Below are 24,759 nucleotides of genomic sequence, written 5' to 3' on the forward strand. Positions count from 1 at the left end.
CATGTTATTAGATTTCATTGAATGTATGTTGGATTTTTGTACACAGCTTGGCACTCCCCTCATTGTAACGGGTGATTTTAATATTAACCTGCTTTCAATGGACCGATCCAAACAAGCGTTTCTGGATGTTTTCTTTTCATTTGGCTACGAAAATGTTATTAATGTTCCAACCAGGGTGACGAACAATTCCGAAAGCCTACTTGATTTGTGTTTTACAACGCGGTTAATTGGATTAGTGTCGGGTGTGCTCATCTCTGATGTAAGTGATCACGTGCCTATTTTCTTGTTTTTTACACGTGAGACGAAAGTGTACGGACAGCGCAAAAATGACACACGCTCACAGTACAGATTGATAACCAAGGACACGATTGCTGATTTTGAAGCGTCAGTCAGCAATGTGGAATGGTCCGAAATATACGCATTGACGGATCCTGTCAAGGCATTCACTCGCTTTCTCGACGTAATCAAAGACCTTTATCACAAAGCTTTCCCTTTCAGAGAAGCTACAAGAAGCAAGAAATGCACGAAACCGTGGGTTGACACCGCCCTTCTAAAACGCATAAAGGAAGGTGATAGACTATTCGCTACTTTTATAAAGACAAGGCAACCAGAGTACTTAATCAAATACAAGAAGGTCAGGAATAAATTGGGCCGTGATATAAAGCTGGCAAGGGAGAGGTACTATGAGAATAAGTTCACTCATATTCTTAATGATCCAAAAAAAGTTTGGAAAACATTGAATGATCTGCTTCCGAACAGTGACCGTAATCCTGTTTTTGAAGTTATTGTTAAAGGCGTATCTTTCAGAGAAACTGCACTGACCGATAAGTTTAATCAGCATTTCTTACAATGTGGCGCGTCTGATGCGTTTGATGCTGATAGCCCAAGTTACAGGTCTTACATTCCATGTAGTATGAGCAGATCGCTATTTCTTGCACCAACAGTTGAGGCTGAAATAACTGGCTTATTTCTAAAGTTAAAGAATTCCACAGCATGTGGTGTGGATGGCATAAAGGCAGAACCAATAAAAGCTGTGGCGCTGCATATTTGTAAAGTGATGTCACACATATGCAATTTAATTTTGTGCCCTGGCGCATTGCCAGATGAATTAAAGATTGCACGGGTATCAGTAGTTTTTAAAGGGGGAGACAGGAATGACGTGAACAACTACAGACCGATTTCAGTTCTCCCAATCTTTTCCAAGATAGTAGAGCAGGTAATTAACGAAAGAATTTTAAATTTCTGTACTCAAAATAATATTATAACAGAAAACCAATACGGTTTCTTAAAACACCAATTTACTGAAATGGCGCTGCTAAAGATCAAAGAAAACATAATAAGTAACTTTGAGGACAAGCTGTACACAATATGAATATTTCTTGACTTTAAAAAGGCATTCAATTCCATTAAACACGATATCTTGTTACAAAATTTAAGTGAGTACGGCATTAGGGGAACTGCTCTTAACCTAATTAAAAATTATTTAACCAACCGACTACAGTACATATACATTTGTCATTCCAAATCAGCAATGGGCGAGATCAAATACGGTGTTCCGCAGGGGTCCATCCTAGGGCCATTTCTTCTTTTATTATACATTAATGACATCACAGACGTGCCTCTAACACCTGACATAATCATGTATGCTGATGACACTAATATCTTTTTTTCTGGTGGAAACTTGCTTACTTTCGAGCAAGAAGCAAATATTTGGCTCAGTAATCTTTCAGACTGGCTTAGAGCAAATAAATTGGAATTAAACACTAAAAAGACAAAACACAATATTTTTCGGCCTCGTAACAAAGGTATTGATGATAGCTTAGTATTACAATTCCGTGATGAAGTCATTATACGTTCTACGTGCCAGAGGTTCCTTGGTGTTACGTTTGAAGAAAACTTAAACTGGTCCAGTCATGTCGGCAATATTAAAACCAGCATTGCAAGATCCATCGGTGTTATTAATAAATTAAAGCGTCTATTACCTTCTAGATTAAAAAAACAATTATACTATAGCCTAGTGCATTCGCGCCTCCAGTATTGTTTATCTGTGTGGTGTACCACGACGAAAACCAACATCCATAGTTTACTAATCTTACAGAAACGCATGATTCGGGTAATTGAGAATGCGCCCTATAGAAGCCACTCCGCTCCGCTTTTCAAGAAGAATTGTATTTTGACATTAGAACACCTTATTAACAAAAAAATAGCCATTGCAATATTTAAAGAGGTAAGACTCAATCAAAACGCCTTTTTTAAAGCATACCTCCCGAATGAACATAAATACAACACAAGGCAATTAACTTACAGCAAGGGCAAGATCCGTACCAGTTACGGCATGCAAAAGCAGGTATTCATAGGTGCAGATTTTCTGAATCATCACCCTGGCTTACTCACTATAATAAATGAATCACCGTCCCTAAACACTCTCCCCCAAAAAAAGTGAACATGTATTAGCTGTCGCTTCAGGTATGACTGTTCATTCTTTTGTACACAAATCAAATTCAGTATTTCTGTTACGTATTTCATGTACTTCTCATTTTTTTGTGTATGTATCCACTTTGTGTACCATGCTTGCCCTGTGTGCTTGAGTGTTTTGTGCACTGGGAATGGGTCGGGGAAGGGGACTGACACTTAGTCAGGCATTCGTGCCTTTTTGTCAGCCTCTTTGACAGAGATTCTTTGTATTTTATTTCTGTCAAAATAAACATTCATTCATTCACATCAAGCTGGCGTTGTTTGACCGGGAGCAATAATTTTCAGCGGTTGCATATCCTAAAAACCGTTATTTACTGTTATTTACACACTGTCCTACCAAATGCCTAGTCTTGTGCAGAATAACGTAAATCTTCATTAAATTATTCAACGGGCGGCTCTGACCTGAATTTAAACAACAAAATATAATTACCATCTGCCTCAGGGCCCTGACTAAGTTTATGGATTAAAAATTACGTTTTGGTAATTCTACTGCATATTTTACTAAATGTTTACTGCATTTTGCGATTCCAAGTGTCCCTTCAAGCAGTACTAAATGTCGTGTATGCTTGTCTATTTCACAATGCAGTGTCATTTGCCAGTTCTGTAACCCATTTGCTGTTTTTTTCAATTATAAAGACACTCCAGGGGGGGGGGGGGTTATTCTGTAAGAGCTCACCTAGTGGAGTGCTCATTTCGGCCGCTGCTAACTGGATGCTGCTGTACGAGAGAGGAGGAGACGAGCAGTCCTAGCCAATCAACAGCCTCTGAAATGGACAGACCACTAGGTGGAACCTTGCAGATTACCCCCCCCTCATAGGCGGATTTCTCTCTTCGGCGTCTGCGTCACCGTGATGTTCTGTATGAAGTCTAGCGTCGATAAAGTCGGTGTCGCGCGCCGTATACTGTATGTATGTATGTATGTATGTATGTATGTATGTATGTATGTATGTATGTATGTATGTATGTATGTATGTATGTATGTATGTATGTATGTATGTATGTATGTATGTATGTATGTGTGTATGTATGTATGTATGTATGTATTCATGCATGCATGCATGTATGTATGTATGTATGTATGTATGTATGTATGTATGTATGTATGTATGCATGTATGTATGTATGTATGTATGTATGTATGTATGTATCGCGCGCCGTATGCTGTATGTGCCAGCGTGAGCCGGCGATCGGGGATCAGTCTCGCGCATGCAAAGGCGAATAGCGGGGAGGAAGCGCGCCGCCTTCCGTCGCGCGCAAGGCTTCGGGGGAAAGGTAGGGAGGCGGGGGGAGGGGGGGAGGTTGTTCGACTCCGGGCGGCCCATGCGCCTTGCGGGGCCGCTGTATCTTGAAAAGCCATATGCAACGGGTACGGAGTCCGCGCTGCGCTGTGTTTTCAAAGCGTAGTTCGCGTAGATGCGAGCAGATGCACGAAGGTCAATTCGCTCGCTGCTGTTGCCGCGTTTCCCCCCTGCGGCATATTGGCAGCGAGTTCCCACGGCCATCGAGTGAGATGTGTTCATGCTGGTTTGTGTGTGCGTGACACCATGCTTGTTAGTTATACTCGCAGACGACTTTCTATGGCTATGAAGCGAAAGCTAAGGAGGCAGAGCGCGCACAAGCGAGAGCGCTGCTGAGAGTCCCGCGTTTTAATCCAGGTTTTTAATATCTTTTTAACAGTAACTTTATTCAAATAACCAAAACCGGTATGCGACAGCGTCTGGATCCTTAGCCATAGGCTAGTTATGGATCCATGCAGTCATACAAAGCAAAGTAAACGATTCAGACACGGGCATAATCATTTCTTGTTTCATAACAAACAAAGAAACAAACAAACAAACAAATAAACAAACAAACAGAAAATAATGAAATGCAACCAAACAAAAACCAATAAACTGAGGTGCAGACCACCGCAGAAGCGAAAAAGCCACGGCCCTTGCCGGCGCCTGCGCGCGCCATTCCCCGCATGCCGACGACACAGCCATCAGCACCCTGAAGCAAAAATGCTTAGTTGCTTTCAGGCTGTTGTTTCAGGCTGACGACGAGAAAACACAAACGCCTTATTAGCAACAGTTCAATAAGAGAGAACACACTACTGAATATAAAGGTTTACTTAGTTTGAGGCTGTTCTTTCCTGGTCTAGTGACACGCGAAACTGACGCACGTGGAAGCTGCGTTGATTCAGCGTCTGTTCTGAGCAACCAAAGGCACCGTTAAACGCTGCCCGACTACTTGGCGCGGTAAAACGTGCAGAAACCACGCGCCCGTAGCTTTCCCTTCATAGCCACAGAAAGTTGTCCGCGAGTATTGCATGCCTATGTTTACAAGTTTATATTGCCGATAAAGCTAATTTCCTTACATCGTATAGATGTCCCCCAATTTACCGTCGCAATTGATGTTTAGCCTTTCAGGCGAAACTGCAACTTTCTGCGTCGAATATATTGCTGGCTACTTCTCGCTTGAGTGAGTTTCTGCAGAGTAGGAACGGGAGTGCATTGTGTGACATGTTACTTGTCTTCTTTGCATTTCTTGCTATCTAAATGTCTAACGTGATGCCCATACTTCTTTTGTTACGTTTGTGCGTTTTTTTGGTATTGCCTTAAACGCAAGAAAAAGAAGACACAACTTGCTCGCTCACTCCTACTGAGCAATAAATGAGTGGAGAGACCCTAGTCAGGCTGAGTTCATCTGGGTTTAGTCCCTTCATCCAAGGTAATGTATGACTGAACAAATCAAAATAAGCAAAATATCGGATACAAGCTGCAGCACCTGAACGTACAAGGCAACACTCCCAAAGTGTTCTCAATGTAATCAGAAGTCGACAAACATACAAATAGAGCAAGTGTGACCCTCGGTTCCAGGAGAGATGCATTATATACAATCTGAATGCTGGCATTGCGCGTATCCACTTGAATACTGAGACAGACCACTCGAATGAATTCACAATTTTCTTTTTCTTTCAGATTTTTCACTCGACGTGATGGAAAAATACGACGAGTGTGTTTTCATTACGTCTGCTTTTATGTTGTGAAATTGTAGTATGGTGGTTAACTTCCCTAAGTGGCACAGTGGGCTGACAAAGACGCTCCAGTGGGGGACTACAGAATAATTTTGACCGCCCCGAGGTCTTTAACGTGCATTCGAAGCACGGTTTGTGATTGTCTTTCCATGTTGATTCAAATGGAATGCCACCGCCGAAGTCTGGAATTGAATCCGCGTCCTCGTATTTAGCAGCGCAATGGTCAAAGACACTTAGTCGTGAGGGCTGGTATCCTTACTGCTTCTAAACGTTATAGCATATCAATAAGGAAATGTGGTGGTTTTATTCGCGGTACCCTAGATATCTTGGAGTTACGGTGACGTGGGCAGTTGGCGCCCGAGTGGGCGCGCAGATAAATTTTTTTTTAAACTTCGAGCAGGAACGGAACTACGAAGTTGAAGTTCCAGCGCATGTACCACTGCAAAGACACAGAAGGACGGTACGCAACACGTTCTTTCATGTTGAAACTTTAATGCTCTTTCTGTGGACTTGCCACTTTTTATTCGAAGCACGGAATCGGTAGAAGGATATGGATAATGATTATTAAGGTCGTCGTGTTCGTTGGTCAAGCTGGCATTATGACTAGCGTGTTGGCAAGTTGCGGCAACGGCTGCTCAGCGTTGGCTCAGCGCTCCAAATGAACGCAGCACTTCAGTCGTCCAGGGCATTGGATACCGTTGTTTTCAAATTCGCATCTTCTTTCACAAGTTCCTCCAGCCGAGGAGCAGGACTTCATTCGTTCTGCGTCATATGGAAATCCAAACGTTAATACTGATACAGAAAGAAAAAAGGTTCGTGAGTCGTCAGCATTAAGTAATATTAAAACATGACTTGTCCAGGAAAGAAGATGTTCGCGCAGTTTTTTTCGGAAAATGAATTGTTAAAAATATTATAGATGCATTCGCTTACAAGATCTCTCCATATGGACCCAGGTTAATGCGCTTTAACACAAGTGATAATGTTTGCATGGTGTTCTTATTTTAGGCTATAAAGGTTTTTTAAGACTATGAGAGGCTCGCGGACAAGGGTCGGGAGAGCCAGTTGGCTCTTCTGGACCAAGCCAGCGAGCCGCTCGTGCTGTGGGGCCCTGGAATAGGGGCTGCAACGATTGTGCCTTATTCTATTTATATACAATAAAGTTTTTACTCACTCACTCCCAGCCAAAGCGGACATATCTTGACTGCTATAACGGGAATTTCGGAAGATATTTAGAAAAAGGTGTTATTTGACTTGATTTATTGGAGTCTGGAGGATAGTTGTTTATATGGTAAACTTGGAGGCCGTCAGATTTCATGTTACCTGCATTTTCAGAACATCTTCAAAATCGCACTTAGCTGGAAGTATTTAAGATAGACTGTCAATGGTCAATCTAGGCAATATCGAAGAAGAGTGCGTCCCGCTATGTCGAAGAGTAACCCTCTATGACATGTAACGAAGTTTGAATGATGGCGTGTGGCAGGAAATAGTCTTACGGCTCGTCGCGGCAGACGCATAACAGACAAATCTTTCCATACCATTATCTGCTGCGAATGGCCGGGACGTTTAGTTTCAAATATGGTTGCGCTTTTTGTGACGGCGCATTTTCGTCTTATATGATAGCGGGAGGGCATTTGGCCTTCTAGAGAACAGTGGCTAAATCCGGAGAGGTAAGGGGAAAAGAGAGATTTAGTCTTTCCACTGCACCACTGCACAATCGGGTGACGCAACTTCCACAACCATACACGACCCACACTTTACTTACTTCTTGGAACAGATTACTCAATTAAAACTCCGAATGTTCACATAAGAAACATCGCACAGGGCTGTCCATGGCTTACAGTGCATTTCACTTCGCGAGATGTTGTGTAGCTGCCTTATGTTAATGGCAGAGCTGTAATTCTTACGCATGCGTCGTACTTCTCTGTGCATACACGACTTATCGGCATGATCCCGCAACGTTCCCGCAACGGGGACGATAAATGGCCTTCGTACACGTGAAATCGCTGCCTCGACTTCTCAAGACGGTGTTTCTGGCTGGTTTCGGGGCTTGCATCCTGACATAGTCTGTGACGACTTTAAGGCATAAACGCACAGCTGAGGAATAGCACACTGGGGCCCTATAGCGTAAAACTATTCAAAATGTTTTTATTCCAATCTCCTGACGTCAAATTTGCGTAAACGCCGACGCAAGCTTCGGGCGGTCACCCGCATGGTTGTCAAAACAGACCAATCAAACGCTCTCCTCGTTCATAGGAAGTCACTTTTGTTTGCTTGAAAAACGAATAACATTGCCTACACTGAGCGGCTGCTCTGATCTAATTGGCTCACAAGAGGCGAGGAGTACGCTCAAATGGAGAGGGATTCGATGGTGCCGAGGCGCTGCACTGAAAACCGATAACCGGGTGAAGAGGGTGGTGCCGGCATCTGCGATTGGTCCGCTTTCCCTTACATAGCTTGCGGCGGCTCGTCGACAATCGCGGCGGCATGCAATGGAAGCTTAAGAATGACGCTAAAACGGATCCTCAGCAAAGAAGAGCTGGCAGAATGAGGTCATAAAGGTGCCGAAAGTGCCAGAAAACCTTACACGGCTGCGCAAAAATTTTTATTACACGCAAATAAACCCATGCTCTCTGGCCGATGCGAGTAGCCAGTGCCTGAGCGAAAGGCGGCAGCCATCTTTCATTCCTTTCGGAACGGGGCAGCCTGCGGATGTTCAGAAGAAAATTCAGTTTTGTTCGGCATATTAATGCATGTGTAACGCGTACACGTCACTTTGACGCGGTGAGTTCTTGTGGTTTTGTGACGTCGCGTGACAGGCAGGTGAAGTGGGTGCAGCTCGAAAGCCTTTGACCAATTAATAGGATAGGGCTAATCGCGAAAAGGCTTCGAATCAGAAATAACTATTTTGATTTTCTTCGGTCAAATCATGCATAATCAGTGTGCACACGTCATATCAGATGCGGAGCTATCGCGGTTTCTTGTGAGGTCCCGTGACAGCTGCGCGAAGTGGGGGTGGTCCAAAAAAGTTTTTAACCAATCGCGTAAGGCTGATTGCAGAATTGGAATAGAAAGTTTTGGAATAGTTTTACGTTATAGCGCCCCTGCTTACGAATAATGCTGTGATTCTCGCTGTGGATAAACATAAACATTCCATAAGGCTGCACGTTGGACAAGTTGAAACTAAACACAACTGCATCCATTACAAACAGTTGCACAGCGTGTAATGGTCGCTTCAGTAAAATATTGCATATATATACATTTGAACATCTGCACTGAACCTGCATAATGCTTTCCTTAACTTGCCTTCTGCCTTACTTAGATCTGTCGGCGGACCCCTACGGCCGTCAAATGACTTTCACTTCGATTACGCTTGCACGGCATGTTGAGCGGCTGGAGAGGTTTGGGAACGTTCTCAGAAGTTACGGAGCTGCGCCTGTCATGTTATCTGGGATGCGTTTGTTGGCAGCCGCAAGTGAGATTACCGGGGAAAATACCACCTAGAAATTGCTTTCCAACCTATGCAGCATCAGCCTAATATTACAGTGGTGATGCGTTACATAAGCTAAGTTGTGGGCCTAATTGTTCTCCGGACTAGAAAAAATCAGGAACGCTAAAAAATTAACTTATGGGGTTTTTGCGTGCCAAAACCACTTTCTGACTATGAGGCACGCCGTAGTGGGTATCTCGGGAAATTTGGACCACCTGGGGTTCATTAACGTGCAACTAAATCTTGGTACATGTGTGTTTTCGCAGTTCGCCCCCATCGAAATGCGGCCGCCCTGGTCGCGATTCGATCCCGCGACCTCGTGCTTAGTAGCCCAAAACCATAGCCACTAAGCAGCCACGGCGGGTTAAAAAGGCTACAGTCCATACAACACAATGAGGTGTATGCTGGCGTGTCGAGTTGAGAACATTCGTGGTCAACTTTCAATGTAACAGTGCGCTCGTCATAATTTTGAGTGATCTCTATGAAAAGCGGCTTGGCATTTTTTTTCTCGGGCAGTGGCTTGGTCGTTGTGGTCTTTATGCCTGGCAGCCCTGCAGTCCCGCATTGACATGGTGCGATATTTTCTTGTCGAAATGGCGAAGAAGAAAGAGTCGGGTGCGTGCACAGCATTTTAGAAAGAATTTTGACATGAACTCAATATTCCTTGTTATGTTCCGACTGAGTTTTTGCGTAAATTAGTAAATGAAGTGTTTGGACGCTTTCCTAAGCTTCTGGTCAATGTAAGCTTCGAATGGAAATGTACATTCGGAAGCTTGGTATACAAAGTAAAATACCTTCAAAAATTTTGGTCAATGTGTCTTTCCACATGGCCTGTAGCAAATGTTTTACAACAATGCCATCCCAGCACTCTCCTTACTTCACACCCTTCAACCGTATTTTGATCAGTTTAACTCAACGGCGCCGGCGTTTACTGTCAAATCTTGGTCAACGCACCCTTTATGTATAAGCGTTCGGTTCAGTGAGCCTATCAGTAATGGTACTTTGCCATTATCACGCTCACCTAATTGATTTTGCTTGAATTTGCTTAGAAAGGATTTATACTTTCGCTGCAGAATTAAAGTTTACATCTTGTACTATACAACACCAAATGCGCTTCTTTGTATTTACTATGTTTACGAGGGCTCGAGATGCATGACGACGCGCCGGTTGCATCAGCTGTACAGGAAAGCAGCATACTTGTGAGCATTCAGCTTTCTACATTCTGATGCTGCTCTCCCGCTTAAATTTGCCGTTGATCAAATGGCGACGGGGGAAGGGTCATTCAATTTATTGGATGACCCCTCACGAAATTGTCATCAATAAATTTTGGCGCTGAATATATGCGCAGGTGCCACAAATGACACCTTGCAAATAAAAGCTAAAAAAAAATTGCTTCGAGTTTCTCCTATTTGGATAGGTCACAGGCCCAAATATATTATTTACGCATTTACCTAGTGGCGGCGTAGTTAGGCGACCACGGCAGAAAATCGGTAGCGGTAATACAGTACACAACTGCGGCCTACAGACATCAAGTGGTGCGGAGAAGTTATCTTAAAATCTTTCGTAAAGCTTTCTCTTTCAACGGTCAACCTCCGATCATTTTGGAGGTAAAAAATAACAGATCTCACACATTCCGTCAGACTATGACGTTTTACGCGTTAAATAAATAAAGAAATATAAGTGCTTCTTACTGAGTTTGCAGCAAAAAGACCGCCTTCTACAGCTATTTCGGCACAGCGATGCTTTTTCTTGGCAGAACTTGAATGGTACGCATCCATACCCCGTAGAAATGCATGTTTTGTCTACACAGGTGGCTGTAAAGTAAGATAAAACAAATTAGCCCGCACATTTACTGCCAACAACAACAAACAACGATAGGGCATGACCATTTTATTTATCTTACTGAGGCTGGATGAGCAATAGGATGAGATGACGATGATGCTTGAGATTATAGGATGATATAAGCATCCTCGATGCTTATACAGATACCACGAGATAGTGCTTTGACGCCTTACGATTAATGTGAGACTTTAAATACAATACTAGGATAAGCGCCATTAATTCATATAAAAAGTGAAACAACTACATTTTCCGTTTTTTGATAGACATATTCTGGTCGTCCATTTAGAATATTTCTTCCATTGACGCAAAGAACTAATACCTCTGCCACGCGAGATACATCTACATGCATCATTCGATGGATTCTCTGACACTGGCAGAATGCACTAAATGGTTCTCGCACTATTCTTCCTTGAATTTCAGCAGTACTGCCTTATGGCTGAAAACAAAAAGAAAACGAGAAAAACACAACCAATAAATATTAATGCAACCTTGCATCGTGCGTAAACGCAACCAAGATTCTGTATTATAGCCACATTGACTCCACTTGCTAGAGTGAGCACGCCGGTCACTGCGGAAGCGACACCATCGGAGCAAGGGCTCCCGAATATGTCGTGTACCTGGACAAGTCCACACGGGTGTCATATTTCTACACGCTATACACGTATTGTCGCCTGAAACCTGTGTCTGTTGCGTCACGTGTTATTAAAGTTATCTGGCATGGTATCGAACAATAGGGCAGTTCCCTCTTTTTGTCGTTCAACGTATCAAATGCGATTCCATTTCTTGCTCTGAGATATTGTCCAGTAGCTGGCTCATACTCCGCTCCCATCGAGTACACCCTCAGAGCTTCTCTGTCATAGGACGAAGCACTATTCGGCTCATCTCAGGTACATTGTAATAGGTAGGTAGGTTCCTCTCAGCTGTTTTTTGGACACATTAATAAAAAAAGTCGCAGCTTCGCCCGAAAGACGAAGCACTGATTGCGATAGCAAATTAGTAGACAGATATGCGGAGTAAGCATATTGGATTTGTCGGCTGTATCAACTTGTAAACGTTAGCTTACTAACTAAATTAACAATGATATAATGTGTAAGCGCGACTGAACGAGGACGTAGAAAGAAACAGACACACAGAGACAGCGCTGTCTCTGTGTGTTTGTTTTTCTCTACGTCCGCGTTCAGTCGCGCTAACACACTCTCTGACGGATTGAAGCGAACTAGCCTGCCAACGTGTTTAGCTAAATTAACAAGCATGGTGTCACGCGCGCACTGGTAAACACGAACACATCTCGATCGATGAACGTGGAAACTCGCTGTCAAAATGCTGGAGTGAGGAACCGCGAAAGCAGCAGCGATTGAATTGACATTCGTGCATCTCACGCTTCAGCGCGAATGAAACGTCAAAGCTCAGCGCACACGAAGGTACCGGCACTACACGCACTCTTCCATGCTTGCAGGGTACCCTGCAAACATCGAATAATGCCTGTAGTGCCGGTAGCTTCATCATCATCATCATCATCATCAGCCTGATTACGCCCACTGCAGGGTAAAGGCCTCTCCCATACTTCTCCAACTACCCCGGTAGTTGGAGAAGCCGGTAGCTTCGTATGTCGATAACTTTGATCTGCGACATGGCCACGTCGCAAATCGCTTTCAAGACACGGCGCACGCACGGCCGCGTCGTAAGCAGCAGCCGCCAGCGAAGAATGCCCGCCTTCCCTACCCTCACATCGTGCCTCTCGCGTGACAGAAGAGGGCGTGCTTCCGACCCGCCTTCCTAGCTCGCGCTCACGAGATTAAGCCTCGTCTCCCGGCTCACCCTCGCACGCTTTCCACTCGCACATACAGCATACGGGGAGCGGCAACGATTTTATGGCCCTTGGACTTTGTGCAGAATTTCACGGCGACGGCAGAAATGCGCCTGGAGTGTCCATGTAACTGCGATCGCAATAAAGCAAATATTTCAGTTCCGCCACGGAACACGAGACCCAGGTGTACTACCCAGCGCACGCCAGCAGCGCTTCGGCGGTCAGGAAGCGATATGGCCCCAGCCGCCCAATCTTGCCGGAATGCCGCGCACCTTTGTGGTACACAATTTTCTTCCCTGCGGGTCCAAGTGGGAAGCGCGAGAGAAAAACCCGGCTGCATACACGCTTCGCGCATAACGCGTCTCTGGGGCGGCAGTATGATATGTCTCTACACTGCTTCAATGATCATTGCGTTAATGCCAACATTAATCGTGAGATGGATTCTACCAGTTTTTATCTGATAAAGCAACAATGAGAGGTCGGGGTGTTCGCTAGACTGGCACATGAGAAGGGGGCACCTGTCGTGTGAGGGAAGCCACCGATTCAAACTGCGCTATGTCTGCCGAATTGTAGCTGTGCCATAAATTAATGACTACCTAGACGATGCATGAGTATCTGCAATGCGCCGGCCACACCTCTCATAGTTAGCTTGAAACATCGATGCGCTCACATGGCTACAGAAATCGACCAGTTCTTCAATGCAACTCGTTAATTTTTCTTCCGTGTTTCACCGGCGCACACTCGTTGTTCATCCCATCAAAACTGCACGACCTGAATTCTTGCTCCTAGATGAGCTTGCCGACTGCTTGCACTTCTGTTTAGAAAGTTACTGGGTAGCGTGCGCATTGTTTCCTGACGTAAGGAAAGCATTTGGTAGTGTCTGTCACGAATAATTGCTAACAAAGCCTTCAATGATGGGATTATGTGGTTTGTTTCTGTCATTTCTTGATAATGTTTTAGGGACCGGTTGCAGCATGTTTCAATTCAAAACTTTCACAGCAGCGTTTTGTAAATCAAAGCCGCGCTCTTCCACAATGTTCATTATTAAGCGTGCTCCTATTTAACACTTACGTTAACGATCTGTCTAATGCAGTCCCCATTAAAATATTTCAGTATGCAGAGGATGAAGTGTTAGTTTCTCGTGCAAATACATATTCCCATGCAGCTTCTTAATTACAAGAACGGGCAGTTAACGAAATGAACTAGTTTGCAGCAAGCTTAATGAATATTACCGTATTAAAAACGCAACTCGTCTGCTTTCGAGGCCCTTTAAAGAAAGTTCAGCTGACTAAACGAATATGAATAAATAAAAATCTACATCGCTCACATTGTAATTCATGCCCTTGCAATCTTATGGACTACACGCATCCTTAAAGTGTGTCGGTTTGCGGTTTGACAGCGTTCTTGAAAGAAATTCGTATGTATCTTAAGTTGATCGGAGGCTTCGCTCAGTGCTAAACCTGTAAGTCCTGTACCTTACAAATCTGCTACCTTAAGTCGTTATCAGTGAGGAGAACCAGATCGCATGCGTTACCCGCATGGGATCTCATGCAAAAAAAAAAATCATTTTTCACTGATGCGGTGCCTTATACATACAGAATGATTTTTATATACAGAACTTCTTACAGCGCAGCCCTTAGGTGGTTGTTCCTGAGGCGAGAGTCGGCATTGCCCCCTCGTAACCGACCGAATGAGCACAGTGAAGGATGAAAGCGAACGCGAAGCGCAGCGGGATACGAAAGAGGTGCGATAGCAGAGAAAACGCGAGGAAGAAAGAGGGAGAGGACGGTATGGCGAAAGCGTGCGAAGAAAAGCCTAGTACCGCGCAAGCCGGGCTTTGCGGCGACGATAGCTACGACATGGCACTAGAGTAGCGTGCGTCTCCTGTATGAAAACAAAGTGCTGCTTCAGCGGAGGCCTGTCTGCGGCGGCTGCCGTAAATCGGGTCCACGCGTCACCTACGCTCACCCATTCAATCCAATAAGCGAGGGAGTCGCGCGACGCTTCGCTCAATTTGCAACGTGGCGCACGAGACAGATTGTCCGCGCTAGTCAATATATAACGAAATGAGAACACGTACAGAGCTGCGCTGAGATTTTGCATAAAGGAGGATCGTAATCGTCAGCAAATTTTTTTTATTTTCGAACAAGTTTAGGGGGGGGCCCTCATGCCGAAAAGCGTGTACATACAGCGTGAAAGTGCCTGAAGGCCCTCACACGTGAGAAGTACATCTTCCACAGGCATACAGCACATAAAGGTTATACTTAGGTTATGAGTAGAATTTGCTGCTGGGTGAGTTGTTCATGTCTAGGGGATACATATTGGCGCGACGGGGAATAAGAAAAGAGGAATAGCCACCCGATGTCTTGAATCAGCGCTTATGAAGTTGTGCTCTCACGTCATGCAGGCTTGATGACCAATTGGCGAGGCTAATTTCAGCCGACTTTACCGCACTTGGTCCTAGGAGCGGTCTCGTAAAGCTTCCTCATAAAGATAAAGGAAACCAAGCGAAAAAGCTGCCCAGCTCTGTCCAAGGACACAAGCCTGCTGTGGTGACCTGCGTCCACAAGTTATCACAGAACCGTAAAAATTGGCAAATAGGTATGGCGGCCAGCTGTTTATTCAGTACCACGCAAGTTAGCTGGGCTGTGTCGGCGCATCAGCAGCAATGAAAACATGCTCGGATGCCAGAAGAACACCAGACCTTACGCAAAACGTGAGAACGTCGTTGTAATACATCTATCGAGTGGCAAGGGGCGCTATAACGTAAAGATATTCCAAAATTTTTTATTCCAATTCTGCAATCGACCCTCCGCGACTGGCCAAGAACTTTTTAGACCACCCTCACTTCAGCTTTCTGTCACGCGACTTCACGAAAACCGCGATAGCTCCCCATCTGATATGACGTGTACACACTGATTATGCATGATTAGACCAAAGGAAAGAAAAATAATTATTGATAATTCGACGCCTTTTTTGCCATAATACTCTGCCATTGATCAAACGTTCTCGGGCTGCGCCCACTTCGCCTGTCAGTGACGCGACGTCACAAAACCGCGAAAACTGATAGTGTCAAAGTGGCGTGCAAGCCTTAAAGACTCATTAATGTGCTGAAAAAAACTAAATTTTTTTCTTTAATAGCCGAAGGCAGCCCCGTTCATAAAGGAATAGAAGATAGCTGCCCACCGATTGTTCTGGCACTAGCTACTAGGAGCAGCCGTAGAGCATGGATTTATTTGCGTATAATAAGCATTTTTCTGTGGCACTATAACGTTATCAATCCTTTCGGCAGGTATGCGACATTATTTTGCCAACTCTTCTTTGGTGAGGCTCCGTTCTGGCGAAAATTGTAACATTCCGTTGCATGACGCCGCGATTTTCGACCAGCCACCGCAAGCTAAGTAAGCGGAAGCGGATTAATCACAGACGCCGGCACCACCCTCTTCAGCCTGTGCTGGCTCGGCCCCATCAAATTCCTCTCCACTTGAGCGTGCTCCTCGCCTCTTTTGAGACAATTTGTTAAGGAAATCTGCTCAATGTAGGCAATGCTGTTCGCTTTCAAAGCAAGAAAAGTGGCCGCCTATAAATCAGGAGCGTGTTTAATTGGGCTGTTCAAACAACGCTGCGGGTTACTGCCCGATGATTGCGTCGGTGGTGGCGTAAGTTCGACGTCAGGAGATTGGAATGAAAACAGATTGGAAGTGTGACGTCAGAAGATTGGAATAAAACAGATTTGAATAGTTTTACGTTATAGGGCCCAAGACCTAGGCGCTGTAACGTAAAACTATTCCAAACTTTTCTATTCCAATTCCGCAATCAGGCCTTCGTGTTTGTCAAAAACTTCTTGGGCCTCCCCCACTTCGCCTGTCATGCGACGTCACGAAAACCGGGATAGCTCCCATTCTGACATGACGTGTACACACTGATTATGAATGATTCAACCGAACGAAGCAAAAATAATTATTTCTGATTCGATGCCTTCTTGCCATTAACTCTCTGTTACTGGTCAAATGGTTCCAGGCAGCACCCACTTAAATTGTCGGTCACAATTCGTCACAAAACCGCGAAAACTTAACGTGTACACGTCAAAGTGACGTGTACACGTTAAAGATGCATTATTATGCCGAACAAAACTGGATTTTTTTTCTGAATGGCTGGACACTGCCCCGTTCTGAAAGAAATAAAGATGGCTGCCGCCGATCGCCCAGACACTGCATGGCTACTCGCACCTGCCGGAGAGCATGGGTTTATTTGCGTATAACATAACTTTTTGCGTGGCCGTATAATGTTAGAGCTCTTTCGGCACGTATGTGACATCGCTTTGCCATATATTCTTTGCTGAGGATCCGTTCTTGCGGAATTTTTAACATCCCGTTGCATGCCACTGCGATTTTAGACAAACCACAGCAAGCTAAGTAAGGTAAAGGTGACCAATCGCCGACGCCGGCGCCTCCCTCTTCGTCCGCTTATCTTTTTTCAGCGCGCTGGCTTGGCCCCATTGAGACCTTCTCCACTTGATTGTGCTCCTCGCCTCTTGTCAGCCAATCGGATAAGAAAAACCGTTCAATGTAGGCAATGTTGTTCTTTTTGACAGCAGACAAAAGTGACCTCCTATAAACAAGGTGAGCGTTTGATTAGGCAGTTCAAGCAACGCTGCGGGCCACCGCCCGATGCTTGCGTCGGTGGTTACGTAAATTTGACGTCAGGAGATTGGAATAAAAACATATTGGAATAGTTTTACCTTACAGGGCGCGTATGTAGGTCGAATCGGACGCTTTGTCAAGACCGGGGAAAGGAGCATGAACTTTCAATAAACAAAACAGGCAATGTTTGCGTACCGCACTGCATAGCCTGCAAGTGTGTGCCATGGCTTCGTGAGATAAAAATAGTGGGCAGCAGCAGTGAGACGTTGGCACGAGAATTGTTGGAGGCTTTCCATATTAGAAAGCAGGCATTTTTGATAAGTCTGTCTATCTTTTCGGAAACGAGTTCCAACTGTTCGGCTCAAAGCTGTGACTTTTTTGATGTGACTGCTGCACGCACGCGCTGATGTTCTATTCTGGTGACTTTGCTTTACGAATAAACAGTTCAAGTTTAGCGCTAGCTCTGTCCCTTCTTTTATGAAGTGTTTATTTCCACGTTGAGCTAATATGTAACCTTATAGGTTATGAATGATGTTTTGAAAGCGACACAAATATATTTAAACCATTATCAACGCTGGAGTTAAATTCTCTTTTGTTGCATACAAAAGCCCTCAGGAATTTCTAGGACAATCAATTGAAAGTGTCTCATTTAGCTCCACGGTGCTCAGGTAAATATGGCGCTATCAAACACCACAATGTGCAACAATACACTCTAAAGGAATGTTCAAATATTATGTTCCAGCGTTGTTGAATTATTTACCTTGTAATATGCTGCAGTCCACAACAAGATATGAGGTCTGAAAGCCCTAAAACGGGCGGAATTGAGCATCTACAGCGCATAAAGAATTAGTTCTTTCTTATCTCCGTCTGTATTAGGCTTACAGAGTGGTTCTGGTAAAAAAAATTGATCGCAATGTTTGCTTTTTTCAGATGTAGCTGCTGGATTTTGTTGTTGTTGTATGTCTCGTCTATAGAGCATTTTCAGTTTTAAAACTTCGTCCGTTGTGTATAACGATCATGTATTTACGTTTATTGCACCATCAAAACTAACTATATATACGGTGCGGTGAAAATTGTACGAGCCAAATGTTCTTTGCAAGGCATGTATAGTAAATATAAGAACATGTGTGTATGTATGTACATGTCTGTAAACGCGTATTAAGCGCGTATTGGTGTACATATGCGGACTTGGCCGCATTTTTGTTGTTGTTCCCTATTGCCATTTTCCTTGTAACTGTTTGTAGGCTGCCTGTCACGCTGTGACAGTCAAGGCAGGCCTGATGAATGTACTGTGTTTTCAAGAAATCATAAAATAAATTATTATTATTATTATTATTATTATTATTATTATTATTATTATTATTATTGAGTACGCGGCATGAGAAATTATGGCACAGAAGTTTGCGCCCTTGAGCCATGCTTGTAATTACGGTGGGCTTTTCTGATGGCGAACCATCGGACTGTTGAGGAGCTGATCCTGGCAGCACGTAGCAATGCTACTACGCAATGAACGTAATCAGACCGCACCCTCTATTGTGGCGCCGGCAACCTGAAACCACTGGGTCGGTTTTGAAACGTCGACATCTTCGTTCCGCGACTAGCACAAGACTTAAAGCTCGTGGTACAGGCAACAAGTGCGTTCGGCAAGCGGGCACTACACAAGTAATGTTAGAGGGCAGTGCGAACGAGCTGTCCCTTAAAATGTGTAGCTTCATGTGTGCGCGTCAATGTGTTACTTTCTTGCCACTCATTTAGCGTTCTCAAAGTTGTGCGGTAAGGGAGCATCATTGCGAGCAGCCTGCGTGCCTGCCGTGTGTTGGACTTTAACCATCAGACACCTGAAAATCTATCCTATATCAACCGACAAATTTGAGCGTACGAATGTAATAAATCGCAGCAGAAATAATACGACGTTTATTATTAAATGCAGTTCGTAATCACTGTGAAGTAACACAGTTAATATAGAACTTAAAGAATACGCAATAATATTACGGAATATAGGCGCCTCACTTCTCAATAGAACAGAAAGAGTCCCTACTCACTTGGAGCGGCTGATGCAAAGAATACACAAAATAGTAGAAATATCAGCGGCATTAAAACATACATCCTCGTGTAGTTTCACGTTTCGCAGACTGAAATTATGGTTAGGACGCTATTTTCTGGAGGTATACCGTTTTTTTTTTGCCAGTAGAGGCTCACACAATACACTGTATTCACAATGCATTTCTGCTGCATCGCTGCATATTTTGTACACGCGCGAAGGACAAAGGCAAGCACTATTTTTGTTCGCTGATCAGTGCGGAGGGAATATTGCTTGGGGTTGCTGCGCTAGATCTTGTTGAAGAAATTGTTTAAAAATTTTCAGCAGCCTAAAATATACTCTTGCGAGACGCTGCGCCTACACGAAAATATTTCGGCTTTCAATAGTCCAACTGTGCTAAAATGCATCATACACCCATGGCCTTATAACGAACACTGCTACTGCAGGAACTTTAGTATTGAATAGCAATTATGCGGATGTTCGAGGCAAGTTCGAGCCGTCGCCGTCGGAACCACCGTCGGCATCGTCGTGCTCTCACGGTATAGACGAGAATGCGTGACCCGTGCATGGGGGGGGGCTACAAGGTCTTCAGAGAAGCGCTTGAAGTTGGGCTGCAAAAACGAGGAAAGCCAGTAGACGCTCACATAAGCCCTCGCGAACGGCCATGGTTGACCTTCGGTCTCATTTCGAGCACAATCGAAGTGCGATAACTGCAACTTCGCTGGTGGTGCTCCACATGATGCAAGATTTCGCAGACCTTCGGTCTCATTTCGAGCACAATCGAAGTGCGATAACTGCAACATCGCTGGCGGTGCTCCACATGATGCCAGATTTCGGAGACACCTTTAGCGCAACGCGAAACCTTGCTATCACCTTGAATGATTTGGTACCATGCCTAAAGCAGGACTTCTACAGTACACATGAATGAATTGCAAATATACTCGCAATGTTCTTGAATTACTGTAAACAAGCTTGTTGTTATGTGGTGAGCAATTTCTGCAAATGAGAAGTCGACAGTTGCTAAAGATTTAAACAAAAAATAATTTTGATGATGATGATGATGATGATGTGTTGTGTTTTGTGGCGCAAGGGCCAGGTTTGGCCAAAGAGCGCCATGACACGTGGTAATGTTGACGATGTACTATGGAAGATGTGACTTGGCTGTAAAGTGGCCTAAAAATATTCGCTGTAAAGTGCGTAAAATCTACGTGCTATAAAATTGTGGCGATGACTAATGACGAATACTATAAACAATAAAATCAATCGTGGAAGAATGATGAAAAATATAAAATATAAAAGATGGTAAAATTACTTGGAGCACTGCTGCCTCGCCAGAGCCCTTGAAACACAAGGGCCTGGAGGCATGTGCTATACGAAATAGCTTTCACAGCGGCATCCTCTGGAGAGAGGACACGCTATGAACGTATGGGGCTAATTACATGTAAAACAACATCTTTCAGATAACTTAGGACTGCGTTGGTGTCAAATAGCGGTTCGGGGCCGAGTAACATTACTGGATGAAGGGGGATCTGCTGCCGGTATGCTAGGGGAAAATGTTTCTTTCTCTCAGATTCGGCTGCCCGACACTCCAGGAGGACGTGGAGGACGGTCAGCCTCTCCCCGCACCTACCACAGGTTGGAGGATCATTTTCAGTGAGTAAAAAGTTATGTGTGCCAAATGTGTGTCCTATTCTGAGGCGACAGAATAGGACATCTGTTCGCCGTGTTTTTGTTACGGAGGGCCAAGAACCTAATTGTGGCTTTATCACGTGCAGTTTGTTGTTTACTTCTGCGTCCCACATACGTTGCCAATGGTTTCGCAGTTTCCTTCTTAAAAAAGGCTTGAGGTCTGTGACAGGGACCGAAGCGGTAGGATTAACTGTATGCAATGAAATTGATGTGGCCATCTGGTCTGCTAGAGCGTTACCCTCGATGCCCCTATGTCCAGGCACCCAACATACAATGACATGCTGGTTAGACATATACGCTCTACAGAGAATGGAATAGAGCTCTGTAATTACGGGGTTTCTGTGTTTACAGTGCGACTTCAAGGCTTTCACGACGCTTAGGGAGTCTGTAAATAAAATTGTTTTTTGAATATTTGATTTTCTGATGTGTTTCACAGCCGACAATAGTGCATGGGCCTCAGCCGTAAATATACTTGTTTCAGGGTGCAGTACACTGGATTCCGAAAAGGACGGACCAATGGCTGCGTAGGACACCCCGGCATGCGACTTAGAAGCGTCTGTGTAAAACTCTGTGCACGAGTACTTGTACTGGAGCTCCAAGAAATGCATTTTGATATGTGTCTCTGGCGCATGTTTAGTGACCTCTACAAAGGATGTGTCACACTCTATCAGCTGCCACTCCCAGGGCGGTACTAGCTTAGCTGGAGGCATTAGGCGTTGTTCGAGAACTGGGACATCCATTTCCGTGCTAAGTTCTCTTGCACGCAGTGAGAAAGGAAGTCTCATAGAGGGTCTGTTATGAAAAAGTGTTGCACACGTCAAGTCGTTAGCGATTGTGAAACACGGATGTTCCTTATTAGAGCGAACCTTGAGAAAATACGTTAAGCTGACGTTGGTTCGCTGAAGATGGAGTGGCCACTCATCCGACTCTACATATAGACTTTCAACAGGGCTTGTCCTAAATGCGCCAGTGGCCAGACGGATACCCAGATGGTGTACGGGATCTAACATCTTAAGTGCGCTCGGTGCGGCAGAGTGGTATACTACGGCACCATAATCTAACCGTGATCGAACTAGGCTCCTGTAAATATTCAATAAACACTCTCTGTCGCTACCCCACGATGTGTGGGATAGTATTTTAAGTAAGTTCATTGTTCTAAGACATTTTTCTTTAAGATGTTTTAAGTGAGGAATGAAAGTGAGCCTGGAGTCAAGAATAACACCAAGGAATTTGTGTTCTTTGTTGACAGGAATTTGTTGTCCGCCCAGTTCTACACAAGGATCTGGGACCAGGCCTCTCTTTCTTGTGAAGAGAACACAAGAACTTTTGTGGGGGTTGACCTTAAATCCGTTTTGGTCTGCCCATTTGGAAACCTTGTTCAAGCCTTGCTGTACCTGTCTTTCGCATACTGTGAGGTTGCAGGATTTGAAGCCTATTTGAATGTCGTCCACATAGACGGAATACAACATGGCCGGTGGTAAAGAAGCACGAAGCGTTGTCATTTTAACAATAAAAAGTGTGCAACTGAGCACGCCTCCCTGGGGTACACCAGTTTCTTGCGTAAACGGACGTGACAGCACATTGCCGACTTTTACACGGAATGTGCGATTGGACAAATAGCTTTCTATGAGGTTTAGCATGTTACCATGAATGTCCATTTCTGCCAAGTCTCTTAAGATCCCGTATCGCCACGTTGTGTCGTATGCCTTCTCCATATCGAGGAATATGGATAGGAAAAACTGTTTGTGTACAAATGCGTCACGGATGTTTGCTTCAATACGTACAAGGTGATCAGTTGTGGAGCGCCCTTCCCTGAAGCCACACTGATAAGGATCAAGTATTTTGTTCAGTTCAAGGAAATGGATGAGTCGCCGATTAATCATTTTTTCAAACACCTTACAGATGCAACTTGTGAGGGCTATCGGGCGGTAACTTGCCACTGAGGAAGGGTCCTTGCCTTGTTTCAAAACAGGGACCACAATGGCTTCCTTCCATGCGGTTGGAAGGTACCCTGCATCCCAAATGGTGTTGAAAAGTGTGAGTAGTGTAACCTGCGTGTCATTATGTAAGTTTTTGAGCATTTCATACATGATTCTATCAGATCCTGGTGCGGAGCTGTTGCATACGCTCAAGGCAGCTCTCAATTCAGCAGTACAAAAAGGATGGTTATAAGGCTCATTCTCTCGACCTTTTCTTCTTAATGGCTTACGTTCTTCTGTTTCTTTGTATTTGAGAAAGGACTGTGTATAATTTGTTGGACTTGACACGCTCTCGAAATATTCCCCAAGTGTGTCTGCCTGGTCTTGCAGTGTATCGCCCTGTGTGTTTACCAGGGGGAGTGAATGTGTTTGCCGCCCTCTAATCCTATTTACCCTGTTCCAGGCTTTGGCCTCATCCCTAAACGAGTTAATACTCGATAAAAATTTCTGCCAACTTTCTCTTCTGGCCTGTCGGCGGGTTCTCCTACCTTGGGATTTTATTTTTTTAAAGTTGACAAGATTCTCAGCGGTGGGAGAAGCTCGCAGCAACCCCCACGCCTTGTTCTGATTCTTACGGGCGGTCCGACATTCGCTGTTCCACCATGGTACACGTGGTTTGCATGCCAAACCACTTACTTCGGATATGCATTTTGACGCGGCATCCATTATGAATGCTGTAAGATAATCCACAGCAGCATCAATTTCTAAAGAAGACAGGTCAGCCCATGAGATGCTAGAGAGAGATCGAAATTTCTGCCAGTCGGCTGTGTCTATCTTCCACCTAGGAGTTTGTGGAGAATATTCGTTTTCTTCGGATGTTCTTATCAGTATGGGGAAGTGGTCGCTCCCGTAAGGATTGTTCATAACTTCCCATTGGAGTTCAGGCAGTATACACGGGGAAACTAGGCTGAGGTCAATTGATGAAAATGTTCTGTTGGCGAGAGAATAATATGTGGGTGCCTTCTTATTCAGCAGGCATGCACCAGAAGAGAAGAGGAACTGTTCAACAAGACGACCTCGCGCATCTATACGAGAGTCGCCCCACAGGCTGTTGTGCGCATTGAAGTCGCCAAGAACAAGATAGGGTTCTGGCAGTTCATCTATAAAGGACTGAAATTCATGTTTAGTTAATTTGTAATGTGGGGGTATATAAAGCGAGCAAATAGTGATGAGTTTGTTTAGCAGAACAACTCGCACCGCCACTGCTTCAAGGGGCGTTCGAAGCTGTAAAGGTTGACATGCTATACTTTTATGTGTGAGAATCGCAACACCACCCGATGATGCGATGGCATCATCGCGATCTTTACGAAACGTAACATACGTACGGAGAAAGTTTGCGTGTCTGGATTTTAAATGTGTTTCCTGTAAACACAGCACTTTTGGATTATGTTTGTGGGTGAGTTCTTGCAAATCATCAAGGTTTGTAAGGAGACCTCTAATGTTCCATTGAATGATTTGTGTATCCATATTTAAAATAAATTGGTGCTGTGTTTACGGAAACGGACGGGATGCCTTAGATTACAGAACCCTTTCGAGGCCCTGTAATAGGGGTCTTGTTCTTTCTGGAGCGTTCGAGGGAGCCTCGCCGCTCCTTAGGCGCTTGGTGCGCCTTGAGGATGGGTGTAGTGTCCATTGCCTCTTGTGAGGCGCCGGACACGTGCTCTTGCGAGCGGGAAGATTTCAGAGGGAGTCCCGCCTTGGAGGGCAAGACCCCTGCGCCCACCAGCCCGGAGGTCGATGGGGCTCCCAGAGGGATTTGGCTACGCCGGCCGTTGGCAGC

General features: G+C 44.6%; 1 long non-coding RNA gene across 1 annotated transcript; it reads right to left on the reverse strand.

Annotated features, from left to right (window-relative positions):
• Positions 1–5,963: 5,963 nt before the first annotated feature.
• On the reverse strand, positions 5,964–19,446 carry LOC126537967 (uncharacterized). Its single transcript, XR_007600883.3, has 3 exons — positions 19,313–19,446; positions 10,670–10,792; positions 5,964–6,253 (listed from the first exon to the last, which is right to left on the reverse strand). It is a non-coding gene; the product is annotated as an uncharacterized lncRNA (long non-coding RNA).
• Between the last annotated feature and the right edge of the window lie 5,313 nt (positions 19,447–24,759).

This window comes from Dermacentor andersoni, chromosome 4 (assembly GCF_023375885.2).
Source record: "Dermacentor andersoni chromosome 4, qqDerAnde1_hic_scaffold, whole genome shotgun sequence".
In the NCBI taxonomy this organism is placed as follows: Eukaryota; Metazoa; Arthropoda; class Arachnida; order Ixodida; family Ixodidae; genus Dermacentor; species Dermacentor andersoni.